Source organism: Ischnura elegans, chromosome 3 (genome assembly GCF_921293095.1).
Source record: "Ischnura elegans chromosome 3, ioIscEleg1.1, whole genome shotgun sequence".
Classification (NCBI taxonomy): domain Eukaryota; kingdom Metazoa; phylum Arthropoda; class Insecta; order Odonata; family Coenagrionidae; genus Ischnura; species Ischnura elegans.
Window position 1 is genome coordinate 62001426 of NC_060248.1, and position 24479 is coordinate 62025904.

Here is a 24479-nt window from a genome sequence, read left to right on the forward strand (position 1 = left end):
AAATAGACTGGGCAGATCTGAAAACAAAATAGCTTCATTCGTATATTGCAACCCTAGATTTTTTCTCTAATGCTCAATTGTATTTCTTTCTATTTTTTTAAATATCCTTACAGCTATTAAAGTGTACCGGGACTAGCCACGGTGATAACTTTTTACGGAGTCACCCGCAAATGCACAAATAGTGCGAAAAATCCCGGTCAAGGCGAATGATTTTTCCTCTGTGGATTTTTCGCACCATCCTTACAGTTATCGGAATGAAAATTATCATATTTCATCTTTTTTTTCCTTTTGCTTCTCACCTGAGTTTCGATTCAATGAAATCACAATGTTATCCATGACCACGAAAACCCTTTTTTACGCTCGAAAATTCACACTTGAATCAATACTGACAGTTTTACTGTAATTTCGTGAGGTATTCACTGATTACGAAGAGTAATGAATAATTTTCAAAATTCCATCTCTATCTAGTCCAATAATCTTTTTCTTGTAACTTTAACGGTACGGCACAAAATAAAAATGCGTCAAAACATTTATCCCACTTAAACTCGAATAAAAATATCATTGATAACTAATCATTCCCTCGAAAACAAATATAAAAATGCAAAAAATGTTATTCAGAAATAAATAGCCATAATATACTATCCATGATAAAACATAAACAACAAATTGTATAATTCAAACTATAATACACATATAATTCCACTACCGATCATGGCCTCAACAGTCAATGCCATTTTACAAGGTAATGGCATGGAGTGTCGAAACCATGGTCGGTAGTGGAGTTATGCATAAAAGACTGGACATTACAATTTTTTGTTTACATTTATCATAAATAAAACGCACATCCACCACGTCAAGTCTGAAACGATTTCAAACATTATACAAGTCCTCCATTAAAAAAATATGCTTAACTGATTCTACACACTTATGGAAACTGAATTCGCTCTCTGTGGTGGTCAATGGAAAACAAGTAAACCTTCCTCTTAAATGAGGAATGAAAATTAAAAAAATGTATGGTCACTTCGAAAACACCCCTACCACCCCTCCAAGCATCGTCGTGGTCGCAGGAGCGGGAAGAATGAAGGAAAAAGAACTCGAGACAAAGCTGAAGATGAATTTCTTACAGATGCGAGAATAAAACTAGCTCAAGAATGAGCAGAAGAGGTTGAACACAAGAGGTAGGGGAGAGAGAATGGGGGCAATCAGTTTCCGACGCGAAACAACACGATGCCACTGAGGAGATTCCCTCGAGAGCAGAAGAGAAGGAGTGGGAAGGCAGGAAGAGGATGAGAGGAAGAGAAGATGAACACAAAGGAAAAATACCAAGGTGACTGTTGACGCGAGAGGAGCCGATGACAGAGAAAAATCCACGATACTGCAATGGAAGCGTACAACTGGGTGGGTAGGTTTCTTCAAAAAAAAAGTAAATGATAGCGAATATCATTTGCGTTCTAAGAAGGTAGGGAAAACAAAGAAGGTGGAGGAATAAATGATGAAGCATTGATGATGAAAGAAGTGAAATGGAGAAAAAAGAGACAAGGAGGAAAATTGAGATTTGCGAGATCAGACCTAAGAGAATCGTTAATTGGGGTGCTCACATGTGGGTGTATTGCCCATTGTACTGGATTGGCCACAGAAAAGTTGTGGATCAATAAAATTTAAATAATTAACAAAAATGCACTGAGGGAGAGTGCTGTTGCATTTGGGGGTAGAATGCCTCGTGGGGATGGTGTAATGTTGAGTAGGATTTTATTCCAGGAAAAAAATGGCAGTGAGGACTTTACCCATTTCACACCGGGTATGATATTCATTTTCTCCCTTCTACGTTTCGATGAGAGACTCGCCCATAGCCCCCTGGGCTTGAGGAATTCAACGACTGCCGCAGCGAGACGATGAGTTAAGAGCAACCTATTTCCTCAGCATTTAGATATTTCGTCAAGTGGACGGACATATTGGTTGATTTCTCTATAAAAACGAGGTTGAAAGAATGTTATTTCCCACTGCCTTTCTACAAGAACAGCACCAAGCGCGAAAAAAAACAAGTAAAAATGTCCCTATTTTGTTAGTTCTTTTCGGGAATTTCTTAGTGAAAAACATTCTAATACCCATCAGCCGGCCTCGGTACAGTCCTCCCAGCCACACTGAAAGTCGTGGGTTTGAATCCCGCCAGGATGGTTAACCTCTTACCAGAGCATGGTTGTTTGTGATTGTCCTATGTTAATTGTTGAAACCCCTCCGGTGTAAAGGCTAAATAGTGCTGTTTTCGAGGAGATGAAATTAATAAATAAATTATTTATTTAAAAATAATACAAGTCTATACAATTGTATCTTCACTGTTCCCAACTTTTATGCTCGTATTAACTTCATTATTGATCGAATGGGATCAATGTTTTGGAATACAAGATAAAATACTCACCGATTGACGAAAATAATACACAATTTAGTTAACTAGTTTAACTTGTTTAACACTATATTGGTATGGAAGCAAAACTACCTTCCGATATCATAGGGAGTTTAGAAAATACATAATTTAACCAGTGAGTACTCTTAATATTAGGTTTTTGAGAAAAAATATACACCCGAAGTAATATAAGAAGAACTTCTACTCATCGTGTCGCATTCTTAACCCTCGAGGTTTAGTTTCGAGGAATGTTGTATGGCGAATTTCCAATGATCACTTTTGCGAAATTCAAATCGGACCAAAAATGGGACAACTTATCCTACAGGTTTATAAGATCGAGACGAGGACGTTGCTCTCATTCTCTTGCAAACGCACCCAGTAAGAGAACGTTGAGAGAGTAATGTTGAGAAAGTAAACGTTGAGAGAAAAATGTTTTCCTCGCAGCGTTTCCCGAAAGGAACCAACAAGATAGATAAAATAAGCTGCGAAAAATCTTCAAACACTGTACAACTCTTTGAAATTTCAACTTTGAAATCATCGTATGGTGATGTACAATGTACACCATTATAATTACTCAAGTGGGTACCTAAGCAATTGAATCTGATTACCTTCCTATTCATATATTAGCTCAGCTAATGGACTCACTAAAAGTTGAACCGCTGATCAGGAGAACGTCGGAAAACATGCGACGGCGGGGAAAAGCATAAAGGATGATAAGTGTGATTCGGAAGTGAAACGTGATAAAAAAAAAGTGTAAGCCTTGAAAAGAACGCTAAAGGAAATGAATGCGAGAAAGAGACGAAGCGGGGAGGATGACGGACGTCGAAGCCGGTGAGATGAGCAGGCATTCAGAGAGAGAAAGAGAGGGATTCCACCAAGGAGAAAAGACGGAACTATAAACGTATGAAAGATGAGGAGATATTACACGTGGAGAAGAGGAGAAAAGGATGCTCGACAAAGCGGAACGAAGGTAGGAAATGAAGCAAAAGAGGAGGAGGTAGAGGATGGAGGAGAGAAGAATGGAGGAGTATGAACGGGAAAAGGAGTAGAGGAGAAAGAGTTCTCCGAAGGTTGCGAAGTTCCGAAGTGACAAGGGATTGAGAAAAAGAGGAGGAAAAATGAGATGGAGCGGAGGTAAGGGAGGAACTCTCGGAAAGAAAGAAAGGGCAACACAAGAAAAAAAGTGAAAGAGGAAGTGCGAAGAGTAAGCGCTTACGAAAGCTTTAGATTTGGAGAATGGAATGGAAATTGATGAACCGTCGCGTGAAAACATTTATACAGCTCAGCTTCATTCTCTTGTGTAAACGTAAGGATGAATAAAATTCAGATAAATTATTAAATCGATTTTTTCCAATGGGAAAGTAATGGCAATAGGCATTCAGAGCACTCAGGTGAAGTTGAAAAAAAAGTTGAGCTTTGTGTCAGGAAAGTAAAGTGGAACATTTGGAAACGCTAAAAAAAGCACGCGAAAGCTTCTACAAAAACTTTCAGCAGAGGAAAGTAAGTAACCTAAATGGGCATGAAGGAAGGCTAATAGATTTTTCTAAAATCTGGCTAAATTTAATAACAAACACATGTTAACGAAGTGAGCCCAGGAAATTCATTCGGGTGACAAAATATCACGTAATTAAATGTAAATCATCGGTAACTTTTAAATTAGAACTGAAAATTTAATTAGACCAGAAGATTTTTATTAGAAAGAGCCGGATGGGGGAGATACAAGAAGCGATGAGAAGTTGTCAGAATATAATAAGAAGATAGGTTCATTAGGAATAGTATTTGTCACAGATAGCCATGCGGTGTGAACAACGTACATGATATTAATAAATCAATAATGTTAAATATCATTTAATTTAAAAGATTACATGAAAAGAATATGAGATTTCAGTGAACCAAGTTATGGTGGTAAGTAAGGGAGACAGAGAGAAACTCACAGGTTACCAAAGTCATTCCTTAGCTATCGGGAGAACACTTTAAAAGAGCTATGTACAAATGCCTCCAAAGAGTCCATACTTTCAGATACATGAAGAATACCGCGGCTAAGCAGTTGAGATAGGGGAGAAAGATTTTTTTCTTCTAAAAATGCAGAAATAACCGGAAAACTTAAAAAAAAAAGTCACACCCTATATTTCCAGCCATTCCATAACAATCAATATTATAACCTAATCTTGCGATGAAAAATTTTACATTGCAACGGATAAGTTTATTGCGAGAGAATGCTTATTAAAAATTTCAAGCGTAGCTCATATTCGTGAGTTCCGTTACCGTACCCGTTCAACCTTCAATATATATCGCAAGTAAGCAAGTTGTTATTTCTGTGTGCAATATGGTTGCATAGACTTTTGGTACGCTATCAAATAAAGAGCCACTGATACTGGGTAAACATTTTATATTTATAATATTAACAAAATTTATAATATTAACCGATCATATGGAAGCTGGGACCGAGATGAGAAGGAAGAGAAGATTCGACACGGACTCAAAGGATCAAAGCCGGAACAAAAGGGCTTACCTCATTGACTCTCTCATTGTTTGGAGGGCTTCGAAGGGTAGGGAAGGTAATGAAGACTTAGCGAGTATAAAGCCCTCAAGCAGAAGTGATGCCCATCAATACAAGAAGAATGGATGGAGATAGCGGGGACGGGAAGAAGACCTATATGAGACTGAAAATGCAACCGCATGTTTAAGGCCGTGCGGGCGTTAATATCTAGCCCTTGTTACGTGACGAGCGTTAACGGGGAGGGGTCGATCATACCTCCTGCTACCCATTCTATGACAACATTCATCCATTAATGAACTCCGCCTAGAATGAAGCTGCATTTCGGCTTGAAGACCTCGGAAGATGGCGGAGGAGGCTGGGGAGATGGATTCAAGTTTTCAGAGACATAGATAGTGGGACATAGGGGGTTTCTAATGTTGTTTTTCCCCCGCTCCATGCTTTATTCACACGAAAACATCGTTACCAGTCAAAGACCCTCAGGAAACTGCAGGGACAAACCAGTGACTTGGTATAACTTAGAAAAAACACTTGACAGCAAAGTTTCAAACTCAAAGCCCGTTACGTATTTATTTTTTGCATCCCCGAAAGCAGCACTTTAAGGCCATAATATCGGGGGACTTACGCAATGCCAACGTTCGGTGACAAGTACCCATGCCGCGGATGCGTGTAATTTACCAAGGCGAGATAAGAATCAGTGACCTTCGGCTTGGCAGAATAAAACCTAATCCCGCCGCAACCGAGGACAACAATTACTTCCTATAACGTAATCAATACATTCGTGGTAGCAAACGAACAGGTCAGCAGTTCTTAAAAAAACGTATAGCGTTTGGTTTCCGTGATTAAATGCGCACGCAAGCACACAATTGTCTGCTAGAAAAGAAATTAAACTAACAGTTGGACACTTTATACAGCGAAATAATTTAAAAGAGTGATAAAAAAGACATGTACACTATATGAGAGTGATAATCGCAAGCCGGGTATCCATTGGAGCTACAGCATGAGTAGAGTAAATAATAAATAAATAAACACTCCATTTTTGGTATAAAATGTTTTCAACTTCCAGTGTTATTCATCCTGTTATATTTATAGTAACTTAGTTACGTATTGTAGTAAGCTTCAGTTTTTTAGCGAATTTAGTGCAATGGATGATCCACGTGTGTAGATCCATGTAGAGCCATATATTCATGCTCAAAAATCTAAAATTATATTTTTGAGACCACACTCACAAAAAGGTAGTAAAATGGAGTACGTAATCATACAATGAAACTAATTATATTTTTAAACATCTTAATTATATTCAATTTTTATCAAATAAAGATTAACTTCACCCTCTCCATTTCATCAAATAATCACACATTTGCTACAAAAGAATACAATCTGAAATCCATGAAAAATTCTTTGCACAAACCTTATAATGAAGTTGTTTTTTAGTATTTATCCTCCGAAAAATCAAATCGACAAACGAATATGCAAAGAGGGGCAAAGAACTCAACAATTACTCAAGCTCTATTCTATATTGCTTGGTGATCCATTGATCTTAACTTGCTCCGATCTTAAGTTTATGTGTTCGCGTACCTATGTCTTCGATATTTTTTTGCTGCTCAGCAATCAAATAATATGATACATAATTGAAATTAAAGAAATAAAATGTAAACATTCTAATTGTCCATTATGTACTATTCTATAGCAATAAACTATTGTATTTTAATGTGCCCACAAATTTACAAAGAACGCCTATTCCCAACTCGTGAGGCGAATAGAATCATCGATAAATTCAACGAGCGTAAACCAGCATGCACATGAAAGGCGTGTAAACTCAACTTGCGACAATTCCTGAAGCTCCCATAAGCGCGAGGTCGGGCCTTACAAAAAGCGCTTCTGGCACCATCAAATTACATGTTGCAAGAAGATTTAGCAGAACGCATGCTCCACGGGCTACGCACGAACAGCAGTTTTTTACGGAACAAAATAGCCGTTCACATCAAGGTTATCTCTGCAAGCACTCGGAACGTATGCAACGCAATCGTAAAAAAAAACATTCAGCAGGCGTGCCGGTAAGTTTTGAAACGGTTGGAGTCACTGGTCAAAAACGGTAAAGAGCTTCCTGCACTCCGCACACGATACTAGTCCGCAGCGCAAATGGCAGCGACCACACGCAAAACGATTCGGGCTTTTTGCTCCATTCTCCAGTCCGTGGATTCGGAGGCTGATTAGGGCTCAGGTCGAGCGTGAAATGCAACCTTGAGGTTTCAGCCGCAAAATCAATTACCAAAGTACAACGCGAAGCAAAGCAGCGTTCGTGAGTGAGTAATTCGCGTTGAATAGGAAGGAAAAAAACGGTTCACTTCACGTGTGATCATCACGGTGGCCGAGAATCAAAAATGGATTTTATCTCCCTTCTATTTCTTCAAATAAAACCTTCCAACGCATACGATAGGAAATAATTCTACATTTTCACGCACTGCTGATAGCTGGGCACAAAATTAAACCACTGTGTCTACCGACCCTGAAATATGTTAATGCACAAAATTGAAAACAAACTACTTCTCGGCATGCCATTTGGGTGAGATAAATTCAGAAACATATGCTTGGGCTATTTCCCTCGCTAAGCCAATAGAAATGTATAAGTTAGCTGTGGTTACAAGCGAATTAAAGCAATTTTACTTCACAATTTCATATTTTAAGGCCCGTATAAGAAAAGGGTAGTTTCCTTCATCAAAGAAAACGAAATGCATTGATTGCGTTTTCTTACCCACCATTAGTGTATTCATAATATACAAATTATTTGGTTTTAGAAATCCCAGTTTAGACGAATGGCAACAGCCAATTTTAACATCATTTGAAAAAGGCCAGATTGGCGCCCATGCGATTCCACTCCATGTGACGTCACAGGGCCCTAGTTTCTATACGAGTAGATAGGAGTTTTACATTGCCTGAGATTACCAATGCATGCATGAGGCACAGAGCTCAGGGAAACATCTCTTAATAACCACACGTTAAAAATACCTAAGTTCGGAAAGTTCCCTTCGTTTGATAGGGTATTAAAATCCTTATTCAAGCCAAGCGCTACCTGCTAGCAGCCTGCGTCGTATCAGCGCTCAAGCCTCGCCCCAAGGCCACTCAACACAGCAATAGCTGGAACCAGAAATACGTCACACGGACTTTTCCCATCATTCCAACTTAGCCGTCGCGTTTTCGCGCGCTTGAAAAGTTTCACTGTTTGAATAATCGCGAAAAATAGATATTGTCATTTAAAAATCTAAATGCGTGAAATACGTACTCCAGGAGTAATAATCTTTCGATTTAGGCAATAAAAAATTAATAGGAAACCACCCTATTGATGCACTAGGTCTACAAATCTTCATCCAATAATTAGGGGCTTATCGTTCATAAAGTGAAACTTGACGAAAGTTGGCCGGATCGACCAAAAGCCACTTTTCAAGAGCCGGAGGCCGAATCTTTGATTTCGAGAACCACTTGAAAATATAGATCCCCGCTTGGGTATAACATCAAAACACTTCCAGAGCAGCACTTATGAGCCGAGATGTACTGAACTTAAAATGAAAAATACTATAAATACTGCTGAATGCGAAAAGTAGCCGTATCATGTCATAAGGTCGCCGCTTCAGCTACATAAAATGTACTCTTAAAGCCCATAACGCAATCGATACTATAAACATAAAGCAAGCAAGAAATCTTCATCCGGACTCTCAGGCTCATGCATTAAATAAAATAAGTAAATTCGTTTATTGTTCTAGGAGTCTGAATCCTTTAGAACATACTGTTAAATAACAAGGTGTGCGTTTACAATGGACATTATGTTAACAAAGGAAACATAAAACAATATGAAAAAATTGAATTTCCTCTCGTGACGCTATATGAGCATTAACGCATCCATTAATTTAAAAAAAATCAATTAACTCAGAAGCCAATAGACTTAAAGGTGACAAAATATTCATCGAATAAAATGATAAAACTAAATTTCTTCTTCTCACACAAAATGAACATAAATATTATCAATAAACAAATGAATAGACAAAAAAACTCCATCATTCATAAAATCTATACATTAGGGTGACACAGTAGTCAAACTCCAAGCATTCGACGCTCAAAGTAATTATTTCTGAATTCACAGAATAAATGAATTCAATAAGTAAAAAGTAGAGATCGATAATATCGAAAAATTTGTAGCAGCAAAAACTTTTCCAGAGCACGAGTCATACTCCCCGGAAAGTTGATAAACCTGCAAACTTATTGAGCCGATCCTTACGGTATGGCAAAAAAACTTTGAACTCAAAACGACCGTGGAAGTGCATATTTCTCCGAACTTTCTTGACTTGAAGATCCTCCTATTCCTCCTAAAAATAAAACCTCCCGCTGAGGAGAAAAAAAAACTGGAATCGAAGAAAGGGCCTTAAAGGGATCCAATGCGAGTTTAATAATTCCTCATCACTTTATATACAAGATAAGGGGCAAGAAAGGAAAAAAAAACTTCGAGAGAGATCAGAAAGTTTTCGAGCTACCCCACACCACAGGAGTCTTACTACTCTTTTTCCAGCAAAAGAAAGTAAGAATGCAAAAAATACTGTAAAGTTTTCAACAATTATTTTTCTATGCACTTCCTGCTTCCTGATTTTTCTGTGTGGGAAGACAAAGATCTATTTAAACTTAAAATTTGATGAAAAAATCATAACACCATGTTGCTTTATGGACTATCCGTTCCATTATTCATTAACTAGTCTTTCAGTCGCTGGAAAAACATCCATCAAGTAGGTTACGCATCTCTCGGTCCAATACCTTCCAGTCTCTCAAAAAATCGCTATTAATATCGCCCTTCTATCTAATCGCATTTGAATAAAGCGGCATCATGCGGGTCATGATCTGTTTCCTTTGAGAAAAAATTATTCTCAATACTGTTGGTCAGGCAAAATTGCTATTAACGACAAATAAAAAATTCCGAAAGAAGATTTCGTTTTCTATGTACTTTCCATAGGTTGAATAACAGTAGTATATACTATAGAAATTTACCTCAAAATTATACGTACCAGGGATGTGAACTGCTGAACTGAAATGTGAAAACTGCTTTATGATGCTGCTTTTACACTATCATTATTATTCACGGCCAATTGGTCGCTCGGACCCAAGCTGGATCCCATGTATGATCATTACAATCCCCCTTGTCTCTGTTTCTCCATCTTCTTCATTCTTTTCCTTCATTTCACGGTGCTGCACCAAGATGGTCGGGCACACCTATTCCTCAGCCTCATTCCCTACAAGTTATTTTTGTCCCCTATCACTCTCAGTCCTCACACGACCCTACTCATGTCACTCCTCTCTCCCTATCACCCGTAACAACCCGTTTCTGTTGTACACAGCGACAACTCCATATTTCCGGCGCGTCGTCCCTCATACTTATTTTCGAGGGCACAGAGATGATATTACGTGTTGGATAAGGCTTTGGGGTTCTGTGCTCATATGAGGTTTCGTTTCGGTCAGGGTTTTGATAAAGTTTCCCCAATACATCTTGGGAGTCGCCTTCCCTTCACCGCATTGTCTCTTGAAGGGTGTCTTTCCTGTTGGCGAAATCCCTTTTTACCACTAGCTTTTGAGGAGTATCCATCATCCCTTTGACTGGAAGGGGTAAATTCCCTGCGTTAGTTCGTGAATCTTTTTGGAGTGTTCATCCACATTCTACCCCGCAAGCCGCCTAAAAAGGCGTGTGGCAGGGGGTGTTATGACACCAGCCGCTTACACATAAAAAGCAAATTCTCAAATAAAATTACGACTAGCATTTATTGCAGTCCTTTATGGTACGGGAGAAAAAGGAACTTCCATATCTATCCATTCGGCAATATATCTTTTTAATTTATCGCTTCTGTCGGACCTGGAAATAGAGTGGGACTCTAAGATGATGTTCTACGAATCGCTCTAATAGATATCTATTCTCAATTATTCAAGCAATCTAAACCTGGCGCGCAGCCTTCCTTTGTAACTTATTCAGTTCACGGATGTCTTTCTGCACTGGACCCTATATGCTCACTGCATATTCAAGATGTGGTCGGACGAGTGCGAAATAGCACCTTTCTTTTACTTTCTCATCCGAAAATATATCCACAATACGCTTAACGAATCATAACTTCTTCAGGGCTCTGCCACAAATATTCCTTATATGTTTTACCCACCATATGTTCAAAGTTATCGTAACTCCTAGGTACTTCACTTCGTCTGTTGCCTTTACGTTAGCACCATCCACAGCATCTTTTCCACACCATCCACACTTCTTCGTGGGAACTGAAGATTTTCAGCATATTGGTCATTAATACATAATTAATTGAGATTTGAGAGCAGCGTATGTAAGAATTATAGATTTATGTTACATGGTAAATCCTAACTCGTGAATAATTATAATTTATTCAATTTATTCTAATGTACGATTTTTTATCTTACCAAACATCTACCGAAACTATGCAGTCAGCTCAAGTCCTGGGGTTAATTATCATCTCTGTATGACTAATTGATAATGCTTGTGCATCAGTAGAGCTCTTTTTCATCGAATATTTTAATTCTGGTCTGAATTTTCTGAACGCAAACTATTAACAGCGTAGCCTCCTCACACATAGGGTAAAATTATCAAACAATTTTGAGCTAGACTTATTAACAATTGTGCTGGACCAAGCAAAAATCACAAAACCTATACACAAAACTTTGAAAGAAATACATCGTATATCCCATTTTATCTTTTCATCTACCTTAACAAATCATTTTTAAACAGCATATTTCTTGAGCAAATACCCGATAATTTTCACATTATAGAAAGGTACAGAAAAAACAGAAAGTATCATCCTATTCATTCAAAACAGAAACAGAATATCATCCTATTCATTAATTCTCCGGCTATTGAAACATAATTTTTAATGAAATCTCTTTTTATAAAATGATAATTTGAACCATCTATAGTAAAATTAAATATCTGATACAAGCAACTTACGATAGGATGCGGAGTGTGCAAGTAAATATAATATGGCCGTTTCCATATAAATTTCACCTAATGATCAATTCCCATTTATTTTGCCACTCTATTTCATTTCTATCATAAATCAATCAATAAACCTGCTCACCTTAGAAAAACTCCATTTAAAAATATTTCCGCAACTGAAATTCAATTTTTCTTATTAAAAAATTGAAGCATTCAAGCATTTCCTAAAGAAAATGAACGTTCTCAAAATGAAGCAAAATCATACTTAAATACGAAATAAATACGTAACTACTTCGGCTAACTAAAAGATACTCACCACCACCAATTGGAGGAGAGATTGTTAAGATATTTCATTCTCTGGCGACAAAAGAATTCACACCACTCACCTGAAAGAAAAGAAAATACAATTAATTCAAAGCATTATTTTTAAAACTTGGCTTTCGATACACCAGTACTGCTGACCGTCAAGTCAGGATAGTGAGGCTTACTGACAGACCACCGTGACATCGTACGTCGGCATTACAAAGTTGGAGAATAAACGGTTGAGAACTGAATTAAAAAGGGCAATAGAACCTTGATTTCAGAATATTTAAGCAAACCCGAATGAAAATCCGAGAAAAGGAGTGGCCAAGCACGCTCTCGTATGCATCGTAATTTATTCAGCATTGAGAGGGCTTTTCGAACGATTTATGGTCGTCTTTATTGCCGACAGCGGGTACTCAAGAGAGGCCAAAACAACCAAGCAAGAAAGAGAAGACAGGATGGGGAGGACAGGATAATTGCAGGTTTTTTCTCCCCCGTCGCCATTGAAGGCGCCATTCAGTCCTATTGATGACCTTCCCGGAGGATTTCGCATTCTCACGAAAGAAAACACGCGTATCCTCGTATGCAAATCGACCAAATAGCCTTAAAACAAAGGAGTCGTAGCTCAGGGCCGTAGTTGCATTGGAATTAGGTGACCTCACGGGGCGCGACGAGTTGAGGATCGGTATGCCACAGAAGGTATTCCCCGATTCGTTTCGAAGGGGATCGATGTAAAAATAGGCGAGGTTTGGCCACTCGTAATATTAGGCACGTTTGCATCGTACGAAAACTATCGCGAGAATTGGTACGAACCGTTGACGGCCAATGTAAACCAATAAACGTTCGTTTTTTCAAGCGAGTCTAATATGTACAACGACCTCCGACGTCTGAATAACTTGTAATGACAGCAAAGCAAGGATAGATAGTAGGTATGAGAATAAAGGGTGCGAAGATCAGCTTTCTTCGCCCCTAATGAGGCCATGGTTGCTCATTTCATGCCGTTCCTTACCACATTCACCATTGGCGTGAGTTATTAGATAAAAACTCTATAAATTGAATCCTCTATTTGAAAAAGCCGTTTTCTTAGCCTCTTAATTTAAAATATATATATCATCTGCATATAACGTAACTTTATTAATTCTTGATTGTGGGCTATTTTGTGAGACCTATATTTCGTATTCAACCGACGCCTGGTGTTTCATACTTTCTTCATCACTGCATATAACGTAACTTTGTCCGCAGTAACGCATACGGGTGCAAAGTTACGTTGGGATAATATCCGATAATATAAAAGGTTGATATGTGACCGGTTATTGGTTGACGATGGGACTCTTTTAGAACAAGAACTATCATTGAGGTTGATTTCAGATTGCTTATGAACTTTTCAAGTGATTCACTCGGTGGATTGACTAAAAATGTAATGGCCATTATTTCATATCGAAGTCACAAGTAAAGGTGATAAAGGGAAGATTTCTCCTTTTTCGGGCAGGTTTTTTAACGCGTTTATCTCATCGATCGATTCTCAAAGACGGTTAGATACTTTTAAATGTGAAAAAATGGGTAGCAAATATAACTTTTCCTGCTGCTGCCTGGTGTCGTAACAATTTAAAATTTAAATATTCAAATTAGTTAAGTACTTCGAAACCATTACGTTAAGCTTCATCAAAATCAATGCTGACTATCATATTCCTATCGGAATTAACTCTTTAACTTTGTTACCTGAGTGCTGGATTACTCGATTAGTTATGTATTTATGTGCTGTATTTTTTGGGCTGCAATGTCACTTTGCGCTAATGAATGTGGGATACCGTAGCTATGAAGGGATGCTAATTTCCTCCATTTGCTTTTTCAGAACCATTGAAGTACAAAGTAATTTGGGACAAATTAAAAAGTATTATGTTTTTCCAGATCTTGAGAAATTCTAAAAGTTTCCTAAATGTTGATAGGCCTTTGGAGGAGAGGTGGAGGGAATGATATTTTGCTTTAGCTCGCTTGAGTTCACACAGCAAAAGATGATGTGGTCTTGCTTTAGTTATTAAGCCAACCCGCGTCGACCTACTAAGTTGGCCCGTGATGGGGCTTTTAAAAGTTTCCCATAGTTGAGGGAATAAACCGCCTTGATATTCATTGGACTCGAATTTTTCCTTTTTTTCTTGTTTTCATAGTTTATGCTGCGTGCACTCAGGGCACATCCTTAAAAGGAGGTATAAGTTTGGGTTTTAAATGGACCCTTCCACTTCCCCGCAGTGAAGGAAAAGTACCTATATCCCTCTCTTAAGACTTTATGGAGGACGTGCATTCACGTGGCATATGCAAAGTAGGTCTCCTTCCCACGGAACCGTATTGGATTTATGTTGTTTCATCTTATTTTACCTACGTCTCTCTACGTCCCTCTCTTCTCTCCTATCCAGCTTTTCCTTGCCACATCTTCGGTTGCTCGACTATAGCATGGAGGACGTCCGATCGCGGGATATCGAATCCGAAAATGGTATTATCGCGTGACCTCCTACGAGAATATCTGATCGAAAAAAATGGTCGACGGAATGGGATTCGGTGGCATTCCAGCAGCGGAGAAAACAGAGTATCCATTCGCTCGGCAAGAATAGATGCCCCTCCTCCAGTGTTTATTCCGTTTTCTTTTATTCAAAGAGCTTCTTTTCATAGTCGTGGAAGCAAAGGCGATGCTCGTGAAGTCGGGGGGGAAGGGGGGGGCAGTTTCGGTCGAACTTCTGCATGCGAGCTTCGCTCGCGTGTCGAAAGATTATCCCGAGAACCTTTAAGTTAATATTTGACGTTCGACGTTGGACCGGTCAAATTTGTGAGAGTTAAACTGGACTGGCATTTCATGGGAAACAGATATTCTTGTTGTTTATTCTGTGACTTCTTCTTCTCGACTTTTGTTGTGGCCAATACTTTACGTTTATTCTCTTGGGAAATGGCACGTATTTTTTGGACGATGACGATATATCAAAGAATGGGTGTCGTGTTTGTACGTGTTTGACTCTGCATGATGGAGAGCAGTGATGAAATAGCCTCGACGAACTCTATCGCGTGTGTGGGAACGAGGGTGGATATTTTGGGATCTGACTCGTTTTATACTATTTTTATTATGCGGTTGTTAAAAGGATAGTCTGTGCGAGAATTGAGCGGAGAGCTGTGTGAAACCAATCTGAGGGTGATGAATATTAGGGTGATTTATATTTCATTATCGATGATCATACAGAAAAATAGATTCAGAAATATTCGCCAAGGATGATGTTCACCTTGATAAAAATCATTTGGCTTATCCCAGCTTAGCCAAAGGATTTTTTTCAAGGCGGATATTATCCCAACGTAACTTTGCACCCGTATGCGTTACTTTGGACAAAGTTACGTTATATGCAGTGATGAAGAAAGTATAAAACACCAGGCGTCGGTTGAAAACGAAATATAGATCTCACAAAATAGCCCACAATCAAGAATTTATAATTTTAAATTAAGAGGCTAAGAAAACGGCTTTGTCAAATAGAAGATACAAGCCAAGAGGATTCACTGCATAGAGGAGGCCCATTTCCATCTCATAGAAGGTTTAGTTCTGCTGCGATGTGATGACGAGTGCTGCGATCCATTTTTTTCCAATATTTTTTATTATAACAATTGTAATTGTGAGGTATAGCGTGGAAAATTTATGAATTTGATTGATCACATCATGAAGTACATAGATTTCGGTCAATAACCCTAATTAAGACTTGTTTCCACCTGAAACTGGGATCACTTTGTCCGTCAGCGACGCGAGTGGCGACTTTTGTAAATCCATTTAAATGCGTGGTGGGTGACAACACATTTAGAGGCCGACTTGAGGGATCCTCTTTTGTAATATTCGTGGTCATCAACATCACTGGTCAACAATCCTAAGATTGGTTTGACGAAACTCTCCACTACATTCTCGTACCAGCGTATCTTTTCAAATCTAAGTACGTGTTTCTTCTCTTTCATATCCTTCTTTACCCGTTCCATACATTTTGCTCGAGGTTTTCCTTTTCCCTTCTTGCCATCTACTTCTCCCTCGACGATTGTCTTCATCAGATCATCATGTCTCAATATATGTCCTATGAGGCTGATGCGTCTTCTCGTCAAGTTTTGATGAGGCTTCTATTTTCTTCCACTTCTCTTAGGTCCCACTCATTACTAATCAACTTCTCCCCAAATTCGAATATCTTAGATTCGCCCCATGACCCCGCATGCACTTAAGGCTAAGAGCAAAGGCATGATATTAACGCGGATAAAAAGACGAGATCTAAATCACAGGAATCACGTATTTCCTCAGACCAATAAATACATCGCTTAATTCGTAACCTATCACGTGTTATAATACAGAATTAATCTATAAAGAGGTCTCATTATCACAGCGAAAAACGCCGCTTCAGGCACTCATAATTCGCATAATTTCCTTTTTCATTTTAATAATGTTAGGTACGAGACAAATATAACAATATATTTTAAGGGGAGGGTGAAATATGCAAACATAATGAAAGCTGTCCCCTAAAGCGCTGAAACCTATGCGTTAAGTATACTAAAAACTAACATTTTTCCTCAGTTTTCCAACATGCATGCTTGCAGCTACGACCCCAAATATGAAGATACCACGTAACCGCTCCAAATTCAGTTCCTTTACCATCGAATATAAGTACTAAATATTACTTGATATATGAATAAATACTAAATTACTCAAAACGCTTCGAGTTTTTTTCACAATTTCCAGGAGTGCTGGCAAAGCGTTATCGAAAAAAAAACTCACAATATGCGATGGTGTATGCTAAACGATATTCTTATATGCAGGGCAGAGTTGCATAGTTGTCTCACACCAAAAGAAAAACAATCGCTTCTACTACAATTCGAGGTTAACGCTTTCTTCCGGGGTAGTTTTTTTCCCATGAGAATGCTAAAATTATTATAAGGTTAAAACAATCAGTGATTTAAAAATTAAAAAGTAATCGCTCGAGCATCACTCTTTAAGCGCTGACTAATCTATAATTTAGACCATAAGTCACATTACAGTTGAAGAGCAAACTCTCAAGCAATGTACCTCGTATGATATGTGGCACGATGTGGTGGAAGATATTAACCAATCTCAAGTAGAACGTACGAATTACAACGGTATTTTTAACCATTACTATTTCTATCATTTCCATATTTACTTAAAAATGTATAGCAGATGTGAGATTGCCTTTTTCTTCAGATAATTATGAGATTGAGCATCAGAGAATAGAAAAGCACATACATCCATCATTCAAACGGAATACTTGGGCATTTCTTTAAAATTAGGTACCCATATATGTATACCATCATCATTTTCTCTCGCCTCGGAGACCGTATGACAAAGCTCCTAATTTAACAATGTACCAGCAAATTGAACGAATCCCTTGCCAATTCGTTGTACTGCATTCATGCAGCCGTTTGCGCCACACCATTCCTCTCACACTGCGCTCGCATGCAACCACGAGCAAAGCAAGCACGCGAGGCTACGAATCAATGATTTATTCTCGGCAAAAATTCATTTCCTCCATTGAAAATTAGCCAATTATGGTGGAACCAACCAATAGAGTACACTCCCAAAGCATTAATTCATCAAATTCTCCATCCAAGAAGCATTCAGCGGAGAAACAATGATAAGGGGTTCTCAAAAGGGACATGTGAGTTCCATATGAAACATCGCAAGATGGAAGAAAACAGCGAATTATTGTAAAAGGATCGCAAGCATCTAAAAATATTTAAGAGAAACAAACTCCTTTCTTAGCGGAGAACCCCTTTTTTCTTTAATGTCTCCCTTTTCTTGTTTATCCATCTTATCATATTTTTGTGAATACTTAAGTTTTGAACAGCCTCAATGGATCATGTGAAGTATCTGGAGAAGTTGTTAAACGGAATGGTATGCATGTAATAAATAATTGCCACAAATGCTTTATATAAAGTCCACAAAATAAAACCCCACACAAATGGAAATACCATTTTTATAAAGCTTATAAATTTTTCAAATCCCTTTCCGCATCGAAGTAGTTATCCAAAATATTCGTTTTTCTGATTCCATGATTATATTTCGAGTTTCCTCACTCTCTATGCTTTCACAAAAAACAAAACCTATAAGAGAATTTAACATAACCTATAAGAGAACATAGCCTATAACATAGCCTATAAAAGCTCCTCATGTAACGCTTCAATTCTCGAATGATAGATACACAATATCCAGGAAGAAAACCCACACTGAGAATTTTTAATTTTTCCTATTACCCATCGGAGATTCCAAACAGCCCTCTTTCATAGTATGTATCTACTTTCTCATATATCGCGGTTACTTCCTCCCTCCTAGGCCTCGAAAAGATTAAAAAAATGTATAGGATACGAAGGGAAATGGTCGCCAGGCAATAAATTATTACTACCGACGCGAAATGAAGCCTCGCAATCAAGTCGTTGGAGAAAAAATTAGCTAACCACGTCGTGACTGCTTCTCGGGTCATTTTTGCCGTAAAAAAGGCAGTAAATTCCACCGAAATGGCCTCACATTACGCCGAAGAAATCTCCGTTAAAAAAAGAAGAGGAATAGTCCCCCAAAGGAGCAAGGCAGGAAGAGATACCCCGTCGTCAAAAACGTAACTCGTTTCCACTGCGGGAATGAATTCGGAGACATTTATTCGTGCCTCAAATACATCTCCTTCTCTCTCTCTCTCCGACACTGTAATAGAGTAGAGGAGACATCAAAGTCGAATTCCTCGCCGGAGAATCAAAGTAATGGATTCATGATTCCAGCGTTCTCTTTTTGAAACTACCCGAAGCGATGGGGAACGGAACCCGACACAAATCCAAGCTATTCCGATTCATATTTTCACGGAGTGCACAGCATTGGTATACAGAGGTAAATTGCCAAATGCAACCAAAGGAATACATCGTTTTTTGTGAGGTCATTCGAGTTCTAACGTAATGGACCTTGTTATCTCGTCCAAGTCACGGGTATTATCACGTCAAAAAAAATAAGACCCCGAGTTTTTTTTGACGCAACCAATTTCGGGCGTTGTGGGAGTATTTTTTTTTTTTTTAACGATGAGACGTGAGTTTCGATGAGTTTTTTTTTTTCATGTGCCATTAATCACCAGGTCATCTCACCATCACCGTGAAGAAAAAAAACAAAGTACATATATACCATCTCGCCGGGTACATAACAATACCCACCCTCTAAGTCAGTTACTTATGTAGGTATTCAGAAACGACCGCGAAACACATAGTGCCGGTTTGGTAAAATTGATAGAGATCTGATTCCATGTAAGGGATTTAAAATTTTTATCACAAAGTAAATACATATCAGAAGAGCAAGCACTGGATTACACGCCATCAAATATTCACACCGTCGCACAGTGGGCTAGAATCGAAAAAAGCTGGCCAAAACCTCAAAATCGATTTTTTTGAGCTAGGAAGTTGAAACTTCGCATACGCATTCTTAAATAAATTGTGCATTACTACCCAGATTATTTTGGTCCTGTGTTTTCACTTTAACAATATATGTGAGGTCAAAGTTGAGGAAATTTAGCGAAAAACGACCACCCTCGAATTTTTCTGAAAATTGCCGACTTTATCCTCGTGCAGTGGTTTTATAAATAGCTTTATCGAATAAACTGTTATACCATCTTAATTGGCACTTCTTATTCTTTCATTTGAAGGGTTTTTAAAGATTTTTTGTCATCAATAACCATAGATACATAACAAAATGGTGGAGCCTGTTTTCAACCCATTTTTTTACATAAACGTAGAAAAAAAGTAGACATTGTCACCGGCTTACACTAAGTAACTTATATCATGTCGTTCTTTGAAGCTTCTATATTGTGAATCTAAAGTCAAACCTTGCACCAATTTGCAACCCCGAATTTTAAATCGTTTTTTCGAACGCACGGACGACTCCGGTTCTGGCCGGCGGCGGCGGAGAGTACGGCGACGCGGCAAGCGGGTGGATGCAATATGGTCTCATTCACTTTTATGTGTGGATAACAGATATATTAGTGACAGAAAATAATCACCAGAAAGTAAAATTAATAAATATTGCTACGAATGACTCTCATTATGCAATCGCTGGGCACTGCAAGAGGTGCACTGAAAGGTTTCTTTCTTTGAGTGCATTCCGTGGAGAATGGACTTAAATCGCGTGCTTTAAGTGGGGAAACGGACTCTTTTACTAACTAATAAACCTTTTAACAATAACAATTAATATATTCCTTAAACGTGATGGAAAATGGCTCAATACAATACTTCATTTTGCCGAATTTTCCCAAATCAAGTACTGTCTTGGTGCTTGAAGAGTTCATTATTCTTATCCAGTAAGGTTATTTAGTTTATATTCTTGATTTAAAGCAATTAATAACTATTCCTTATGCAGCACAATTTACATGTTGCTCTAGTTTAGCCAGTTCAGATGGACGTCAATTCATGTTTTCAGGGTTGTATCGAGAGAACGAATAGGAGGAAAACGAATGCAAAAGGAAGATACAGTGACCATCCTCGGAGGCAAGAAGAACTCTTGCTAAGTGGATAAAATGCAACCCCAAGACCCAAGATAAAATGCAACCCATATTATGTTATGTCAGATTAAGAGGCCCTCTCACTAAGTAATTGTTTCCATGCAGCTCACACAATTTCGGTGCAAGTGTCTTCGAAAATCTGAAATGCCAGGGATATAATATTAACCCCAGCGATGAGAGAGTGACGCGAGCATATGATTTCATTTACCCGAGTGAAATAATTGTAGCAGAGGTTACATAAGAAGTTTCCAAAAATGGTTCTGCATCTTACTGCGACTCGAATCTTAACGTGCATTTCCACACATCCAAGTTTCGCGTCGAATATAAAGTGCACTTTAATTTGCAAACACGGCTTTGACAGCAGTTAGGACATGCGCAATATAATCGCACGTGAGAACGAGGGCCTATGTCTCATGAATTATTGCTCGTGAGCACCTTTGTGCCTTCTTGTTTAGGTAAAAAATGCTGTTCGTTTGGCGAAGCATGAAAGAGGCACGAGTATTCAAAAGCCATCACAATTATTCTAGATTTCCTCTCCAAATAATTTAATTTTCTCTCTCTCTTACTGGCGCTTTAAAAACAATTTTGCTATGCCACCAACCGTACATAAGGTCTTCATTCACGGAGCTGACATTGCAAAAGAGTCCATTCTTAATTGCGACAACTGTCAGGGGAAGCAATATAGGCACGGCATAAGGACGTGAGAAAGTTCCGTGAATGGTTGACTAGAAAAATGGCACGAGTGGCCACAAATAGGGATTTATTCCGAAGACAACTCCTAATGTCATAACTGATAATGACAAAAATTACGCCAATTAAACTGGAGGAAACACACAGCTTGCCGAAAAATGTAATGGATCTGTTTTTGAAAAAGGAAAATTATGCTTTAGCTCAGCCAATGAAAGTGATAAAAACTCGTCAGATAGTGAATGAAAAACAGTAATCTTTTATTGCTGACAGTGCTAATTGCAGTATGTTAGTTGGGAAAAGTGTAAATTGTGTTGCTTTTGTTTGTGTTATGTTTGTATGGTAAAATATTTCTGAAAAATAACCATTTTGTCAGCAGCGCAGTTTATTAAGAATAATGACGTCGATATATAGGTAAGAGATTTAAATCAATACTTTAAATTGAGCATAAGACATAGATTAAAATGAACTGTATTTCTTAGAAAGAATACATTATTCGATGTGAGTAATATGCCTTCCGAAACTTTTAAAGCTAGCAGGAGTTCAAACCAAAAACAAGTTCGAAGGGCTCGGCACTACAACAATACTATAAAACGACCGTTGTCAGAAGGCCTTTAAATATGTATGGCAGGTTAGGAAGTGGAGGCCATGGATCATCGAGGGCTCTTGCCTAGAAATAGAGCTTGTTAGTTAGTAAAAGAGTCCGTTTCCCCACTTAAATCACGCGATTTAAGTCCATTCTCCACGGAATGCACTCAAAGAAAGAAACCTTTCAGTGCACCTCTTGCAGTGCCCAGCGATTGCATAATGAGAGTCATTCGTAGCAATATTTATTAATTTTACTTTCTGGTGATTATTTTCTGTCACTAATATATCTGTTATCCACACATAAAAGTGAATGAGACCATATTGCATCCACCCGCTTGCCGCGTCGCCGTACTCTCCGCCGCCGCCGGCCAGAACCGGAGTCGTCCGTGCGTTCGAAAAAACGATTTAAAATTCGGGGTTGCAAATTGGTGCAAGGTTTGACTTTAGATTCACAATATAGAAGCTTCAAAGAACGACATGATATAAGTTACTTAGTGTAAGCCGGTGACAATGTCTACTTTTTTTCTACGTTTATGTAAAAAAATGGGTTGAAAACAGGCTCCACCATTTTGTTATGTATCTATGGTTATTGATGACAAAAAATCTTTAAAAACCCTTCAAATGAAAGAATAAGAAGTGCCAATTAAGATGGTATAACAGTTTATTCGATAAAGCTATTTATAAAACCACTGCACGAGGATAAAGTCGGCAATTTTCAGAAAAATTCGAGGGTGGTCGTTTTTCGCTAAATTTCCTCAACTTTGACCTCACATATATTGTTAAAGTGAAAACACAGGACCAAAATAATCTGGGTAGTAATGCACAATTTATTTAAGAATGCGTATGCGAAGTTTCAACTTCCTAGCTCAAAAAAATCGATTTTGAGGTTTTGGCCAGCTTTTTTCGATTCTAGCCCACTGTGCGTCGCTACGGTCCCTTGAACCATCACACCAAGGATGAAAAATACAACGGTCTCGCTTCATCGAAATCCCAACGTTTTTTATTTTGCGAACCAACATGACACTCCATCTCGTAGACAATTTATTACACCATCTTTTAAATAATTTCTTGGTGACCTGAAATATTTTCAGTTTACGGAGATGGGAAAACAGCCACGAACCATACACTTAACTTAGGTCGACGGCCTTCGTGTAAAACGATGTTTATTTTTCCCATACAGATGAAATGCATACAATCATTAGCTGAATAATTAAAAAAATTACTTTATCAGTAACTAAAGTCTGATTCACCATACATTTTGCTACCCTTTTCTTTTTGAAAGTTTGAGAACTACGGCAATAATTACTAACATTCCAAGTATCATTTCATACAACAAAAAAAACAACCAAACCCCTGGTTCTTTTAATGTCAGTCAAAATAACTATCCCGTCACTGATTCGAAATGGCCCAAGATTCAGGACTTCATTTGTGGCCCAAGATTCATGGCTTTAATGCCCTCACAAGAATGGAGGGTAGGCGTATAGGAAGTTTAAGATGCGGAACTGATCGGATTGCTTCCACTAATTATATTTTTCATTACGTCATCCTAGATTAAACTAAGCGCCTGGACGCTGAACCAGGAAGGACCATTTTTCTAAAGAACAAAGGATGAACAAAAACCAAAGCACTCCTCCAACGATGTCTCCTCCGTGAAGAGTTTTTTGGAAGGGAGAGGAAGCACCTCACCACCGCCTACGACTGCGGAGGTCACGTGACCAGGACCCAACCCTGCCCACATTTCTTCGCCACACCCTATAGGATGCACATGGAAGGATGCACCGGAGAACATGCGATGAAAAAAAGAAAGAATTGAACCCGCAATCCGAAGACGTCTCCTCACTTTTGTAGTGCGATAACAATGGCGCTGAGATAGGCGTGGCTCCGCTGTCAAGGGAAACGCGCTGTCCGACGGAGCAATTAAGAAAGGGGAAGCCTTTTATCTTACGCCCCATTCTATATACTCCCTCCCTCTTCATATCCTTCCTTTCTTCTCCACACCATCTACGCCGAGTGAGCCGGGCAAAAGAAAAGGCATTTTCAAATTAATTGCTGCGAGACGACAGGAAGGAGATTTGCTTTCCAAATGAAGGACTAATGAGGGGAACAAAAGGGAAGAATCTTCCTTGATTAATCTGACTAGTACACCCCCCAAACACTTTGTGGAACCGTGAAAAAGGAGGCGAGAAGCAATCACTTGCTTATCGAAGAAAAAAATACAATAAATGGAGAATTGTAAAATGTACTTTGTTTAGTTCTTCGAGGTCATTTTCTTGCATGCAATTAATGAATCTTCTTGGTATTGCTGCATACAACCTAGTCACCACATGTAAAATTATGGTGCAAGAGTCAAAACGTTGCCTAATCACACGAAACTACCACAAAAGATAATCAAAAAGTGAAAAGCGGAGCTTAATTTCGGCATCTCTGGGAAAATTGGGCTAATTCAAAATGTCATCGTTATTTTATACCTGGTAAAATATGATT

The 24479-nt window shown here is 38.5% G+C and overlaps 1 protein-coding gene across 1 annotated transcript in view; it reads right to left on the reverse strand.

The window, feature by feature from the left end:
- The window catches only part of LOC124155905 (somatomedin-B and thrombospondin type-1 domain-containing protein), a 958847-nt gene that overhangs the window by 724090 nt on the left and 210278 nt on the right, over positions 1-24479 (reverse strand). The gene's annotated exons all lie outside the window — the stretch shown is intronic.